This window comes from Struthio camelus, chromosome 26 (genome assembly GCF_040807025.1).
Source record: "Struthio camelus isolate bStrCam1 chromosome 26, bStrCam1.hap1, whole genome shotgun sequence".
In the NCBI taxonomy this organism is placed as follows: Eukaryota; Metazoa; Chordata; class Aves; order Struthioniformes; family Struthionidae; genus Struthio; species Struthio camelus.
In genome coordinates this window covers 5,023,241-5,029,622 of record NC_090967.1, presented here as the reverse complement: position 1 = coordinate 5,029,622, position 6,382 = coordinate 5,023,241, and positions in this window count along the sequence as shown.

The window sequence follows — 6,382 nt, the reverse complement described above, 5'->3', positions numbered from 1 at the left end:
TGCAGATGCTGCAGAAAATAAGGAAAAAAAGTCCTTTCTTTTTTTTTGCTACCTAACAGAACAGGAGAGAAACACCCCCAGGAGCTCCCACGGTGAGAAGATCCCTTTCCTCCTGTGCTCGGCCGGAAAAACCTGCAATGGCTGAGGAGCTGGCGAGCTCTCGCCTAGAGATGTCACCCCCGAGTCGGCGAGGGACGCGGGGCCGCCGGGACAGCCCAGAGCGGCAGCAGCGGCGGTTGGCCGCGCTCCGGAGGTCAGGCGAGCCGATTTGGCAAAGGGACTCGGGAAAGAAAACTGCCTCGTCCCCACGAGGGCAACCGAGGCTTGAAGGGTTAAAGCGACGGCTTAGGAGAGGCGGCAGCGTTCCTGCTCCCGCGCTCGCTGCGAGGGAAACGGCTGGGATGACGGAGGTCGCAGAAGCTCTTCCAAGAGCCGGAGCCGCGTCGCGAGCGGCGTTAATCGGGCAGCGCTGCTCGCGTCCCCAGGCGCCGAGCCCGCGCGGCTGCACGTGCTCCAGCCACCTCGCTGTCCCAGCTTTTCAAAATTTACCCACAAAATATCCCTGCGTTAAGAAGAACGAAGTGGGGGGGGGGGGGGGGTGGGACTCAAAAACCAAAAGGCAGGTTGAAAACCTGCCTCGGTCAGAACCTGCAACGCGAACGCTCGCCCCGCGCTGCCAGCACCATCGCAGCTCTTCGGATAAAATTCCCGGCAGCCTTGGTCCCACGCGGCAGGTGAGCTGGGATACCGCCTCGTCAATGGGTTGTTTTTTTTTTTTTTTTTTGTGAAGACCTGGATCTTAAAGCTGTGAGTGCCTCATTTGCAAAAATGAGCTATTTCCGATCATTTTTGATCAGGCTTTTCCTTTTTTTTTTTCCCCCCCCTCTTCTTTTTTAACGATTCTAATTTTTCTGCCGCTCGGAAACCCGGTAACCACGGAAACTCGGCTCCACAAGCAGAGGGAGTCAAAAAAAATACAGTAGCACCAGCAGCAACTACAGAATCTAATCATCTCTCCTAACTGTGACATTAAAAGAGCCATGTGATGATGCATAGCTGAAGTGAGAGGATTTCATTAGCGTTCGCTCCATAAAACACTTTTCTGAGTATTACGGTTAGCTCAAAACAGGTGCGAGGTGCTGCACCCCACGGTGCGAGGTGCTGCACAAGTTGCTGCCCTCGTCTGAGAGCGCTTATCGGGGCTCGAGGAGCCCCGATAGACCAAGAGGAGGGAGAATAAGATCATGTCAAGGCAGCTGGGGAGAAACATCCCTGCAGCTCCTCCAGGCACTCTCTTCCAGCCCGAGGGAGCGATAGGAGAGCAAAAAAAGGAAGGAAAAAAATCAAAGGGGAAACATGCACCATGAGAAGGTTCTGCTGCGATGCTGAATCAAGAGAAGCCCGTGCCTCAGTTTCCCCACTGGTATTAATGATCTAAAAGCAGCAAGAAGCAGCTCCCTCTTGATGGAAGGGGCAAGCCTGGAAGGAGCACCTCTTCCAGAGCGGCCCGGAGCCACGCTGACCAACCACCCCGCTGCTGCTGACTGGCGTCAGGCGAGGAAGAAAAACGGGCAGCGTCAAGGCTTGCAGGCTGCCGGCACGGCCGCCGCCAGGCGCCAAGACCTCAGGATAAACCTGCCGCCTTGCCAGTGCCCTTCGTTTCCGGTTAAGCACGTTCCCTTTCAGCTCGCACCACGACAAGGCAGAGCCGGAGAGGGGCCACAAGGACGCCTGTTCACCCGCGTTTTCCTCCAGCGACTGAACCTGCCTCCCAGTCTCCGTCCACCCCGTCGTCCACCGACCGGCCAGCTCGATGGACTCGCTCGAGCACGCAACGTTCACAAAATACCGCAAACGGAGGCCTTGGCAGAGCCTCTCTGGCTCCTGGGAAATGGATTCCTGTCTCCCAAGTTTAATTATAACGCGAGGGCAACGAGGCGCCCGGAGGCCTGGGTCTGGCAGCGGGCTGGAAGCCCGCGGGAGCTGCCGAGGGCAAAGCGGAGAGAGACGGAGAGAAGCGGCAGGAGGGCAAAGAGGGAGCGAGGGCTGGAGGAAACATCGGGCCGGCCCCCGAGGACGAGGGCCCAGGTGCTGCCCGGCTCCCCCCGCTCTGCCTGGCGCGCGCCCGGGCACCGCTCTAACAGAGACGGCCTTGGCACGGGCACCGGCCAAATTTTCTCGCAGGCCAGCGGATCCTGTTCCTTATCCAATTCCTACACATGCTCCTCCTGGAGCCGGCTCAGCTCAGCTCCTTGCCTAACGACCCCGGAGAGAGACGGGAGAAGAGAAAGCAAAGACACAGCGGAGGGGAGGAAAGATTAGGGATTGCTCCCCAGGGCTGGGCTGCCTCGAGCAGCAGCACGGGGCGACAGGGAGGCAGGAGGTGACTTCATCTCATAGCAGCGAGCTGACAGCCGGCAGAGGATAAAAGCCTGGGAATCCCTCGGCTCCAGCGAGCAGACCTCTCAGCTGCCAAGAGCTGAGAGGGAGACGGGAAGCCTGGGTCTGAATCGCAAACTCAGCCTCCCGGCCCAATCTTTCCCACGGCAGCAAAAAAAAGAAATCAGGAGAGCAGCACGACTAGTAGACGCGATGCCCAGGAAGGGATGCGGCAGCCCGCTTGCCCCTCTGCCTCCCTCCGCGCTGACTGCCAGCAGCCGGCCAGGCAATGGACGGAGGAAACATCTCCCCAGCTTCGGCCACCCTCCCCGCCTGCTGCCACCCCGGCGGCTCAGTCCGTGCTTTAACCAGGGAGTTGCCTTCTGCTGGAGGCGTTCACCCCGCGGAGTTGCTCCCGACTTTCCGGGCATCCCCTCGCTCTATAACGCATTTCAGCGACGCGTTACGCGCTTTATGCTGTCCGCGGGAGAGGAGTGCCACCACGCTGCTCCCATCCACCAGCGTGTTTGCAGGTATTTTGCACTGCAGCGGTCAAGCAGTTAGCTGGTAGTTCCAACTACCGTTTGGGAAAAAGAAAAAAAAAAAAAGACCGCGTCCTCTTCAAGCGTTACATTATCAAGCTACCCAGCCACCCATTGCAGACAATTAATCTGCGCGCAGGCACCAAAAGAAACTGTCAGCAATTAGAAGTGGAAGGACGCTTTTGTAGTTAATTGGGAATATTGCACCTCTGTTACATGTTTAATTAGTTGATGGAGTGTGTCCCTTCTCAGCCATTTTTCTTTTCAAATTATACCTGGAGTTCTTTTTTATCCCCTCGCCAACTAATTTTGCCTTCAAAAATAATGAAGAAACTGTGAGTAATTTGAAACTCTGACTCTGGCTTTTCTTCAGGTTGCAGCTTATAGTGTGTGCACTCACGTTTATAGACCTCCAAGAGATGAGGCGGAAAAGTTCTTTCTTTTCTTTCAGACTTTCTCATGTTTGTTTCTGAATGTGATTTTAAGGCCTTGCTTCTGCATTTCCACGCTTTCCCCATAAATCTCATTTTCCTCCCATTTCCTTCGGGATCATCAGGTGACTGAACGGGAGGGCCTGCGAGGCGGCGGAGCCGGGTACATGCCACGATACATTCATTTTAACACTTATTTTGCAAAGGTTCTAAATTTTATCTTTGCATAACGATGCTGCTTTGCATATCTATAGCCGCTTTCATCCGAGGGTCTCAGTACATTCTACCGACTGTTAATTAATTCTCCAAACACCCTGGCAAAGTTAGTAAGAGGGCTTTATTTGGGCTGTTTTTGCCTAAATTCCTTAAGGGGAAGGTAAACTGATGCAGGGGGCGACTGCATGGGATGTTTACGGGTACTTGGAGAGTCATGGGACAGCACAACAGGTCAGGAAAGTCAAATGAACCAAACCTTGTAAAGGCAGCCTCTGTAGGCAGAGACAGGTCACAGCAAACATGTCACCTGGTCCAACAACTGCACATCCCTGGCTACCAAAGGATCGCGATTCAGCTTCAGCATGGTGTTAAATGGGATGTTCCCAGACCTACAAAGCTCTGTTTAACAACTGCAGTTCCCACAACTCCTCCACACCATGTTCCCCACGTGGTTTTGTGCCAACACGTCTCTCAACACAGAGCCTAACACCCCTCTTCCCCCCCAAAATTTGGGTCTCAAATGCTCTGGAAGATGCACGTATGGGTTTTTTTTTTGCTTGTCTTTGCTTTTGTCATACTTGGCATTACTTTCCTCACAATCTAAAGCAAAAACAGTTTTATACCCAGAAGGGTCTATTTTTCATCACCTCACAGCAGCACAGACCAAGAATAACTTTGCCAAAAGTTAACAAATATACACACTGTCTTGAGGCAAGAATCAGCCTGGCAGTATACACCTGCTCATCATGAAGGGAAAAACATCTCAGGGCCCCTCTCTAACCCAAGCCACGATGACTGCTGCTGCACCATTGAAAACGCAGCATGGGTGGCACGGTCAATCCTATCTGCCAACTCCAGCTAGCCTCGCTCCAGCTCCAGAGGAAAACGCTTTGCCAAAATAACATCACTTCAAGCAGAAAGATCCAGCGCGTAGGCATTTAGCATGCCTGGGGGACTGCTAGAATCAACCGCAACAAACCTGCAGAGCTGGCAAACCCAGGAACACCAAGGCAGCTGCTGTCCCTACCTCAATACTTCAGAAAAGGTTGCCTACTTTATCTAATGCCATCGACTAGTTTGGACCATTACTGCAAGAAGCAGGCACCCCGGCTGCAGATCAACTGCTTCATCTTGTCATTTGCTGGAGCAAAACCACCCAAGTTACAACCCAAGTTTGAAGGGGGGAGGAACCATCTCCCCACTGTTGAGCTGGTGGAAAAAAAGTCACTTTCCAAGTTGCCTGAGGACAACTGCACACTTGAAAGGGGAAGAATTTGTGTGGGCGACTCTGTATCGGTCTCCATCTCAAGGGTAGGATGCATTTCAGCAGCCCAGGAGGACTCTGATGGGGTTACCTCTGTGTTTGCCTCTTCTCCCACTTCTAGACCTGTAGAATGCAGCCCATGAAACACTATCTTCTGGGAACACAAGTAAATGAGACAGATCACAGAAACTACCAGTACCATTAGGTCACTGCAATTCTGAACTGGCAACAGCACAGGTTACTCAGTGCAGCAGTAATATCATTTAGTATTATAGGCTGAAATTCAAACTGCATTGAAGTCAAAGGGAATGCATCCACCAGGCTTTGGATCAGCCTGCAAAGCACACGGAGCGTGTGGGCGCTTTCTCTTTTTGCCAGGGACAATCCAAGCAAAACTCAACCTCCTTCTTCCTTCAGCTGAAAGAAAGCACCAAGAGAAGACTGAAATTTTGGCCTGGAAAGAAGCCAAGCTCCCCTGAGAGCTGGCCTGTGGTCCTTGCACTGAGGATAATGAGAATCACCGAAGCACCTTTGAAAAGTGCCTTGAGATCATGCCGCGTTACATCTTACTACACCACGGGGATGCAGGAACCGCCAGACGCGGATCAGGGCAAGGGGCCCACACCAATCGCAGGGTCTGCGGTCTCGTCCTCCCTGGTGGCTGGGCATCTCATGCTGCTGCAGGGCAATGCACGGAGGCTCTCTCTGAGCCTCTACGGCAGATGCAGGCAGTCAGGCCGTGCTAGGATCCGCCAGGGAGCTGTGCCTGGTGTGCAGGGCCTTGGAGCAGGAGGCATGCAGTAGTTGGAGGGAGGGGAAGGGAGGGGGATCCCCACCTCAAGAAAAACTGCCCTCGTAAGGGGCTCCACTGTGAACTGCATCCCCAGCTGGAGTCTGAAGCGTGGCCCCCAGTGAACCACACGCATCTCCATTCTCCCTGCACGCTTCTCCATACGCGACGGAAAGCGGATATTTGAGAGATCCCTTGGTCAGATCAGTCAAGTCTCCTATCTCCGATAGCCCATAGCAACGGCTGCTGCAGGCAAAGATGCAAAACCCCACCCACTGAATCAAAAACCTTATTGAAAGTTATAACATAACCAGCTCAAAGGAAAATTTCCATCTTGTCCCTTTGTTACAGTTTAGCTTATGCCCTAAAGCAGAAGGACTTGATCTCCATTCCAAAACTCATAGATGCTTTTAAATCCTTGCTTTGCAGCTCTGGACACTCTAGTAACTTTATATAACAGAGGGAAATCTCTTTGCCGAGAACTGCACAAAACAGCTTGGCTGAAACGCAGCCACACATTTGTTTGCTTGACCTGCTTTTCTCACAACCTGAAAAGACCCACGCCAGCAGGAAACCCAGCACATGTTAATGGCCCACGTAGCACTGTGCGGGGTACACACCGACGGCTGCCTCAACACCGCTCAGCTATGGAGAAACTACAGGGACAACAACCCAGTGTGCCAAGGAAAGAGGAGCAGTTAAAAGAGAAGAGCAGAAACGGGGAAGAACAAAATACTTTTTCCAGACTCTGCTGCCAATT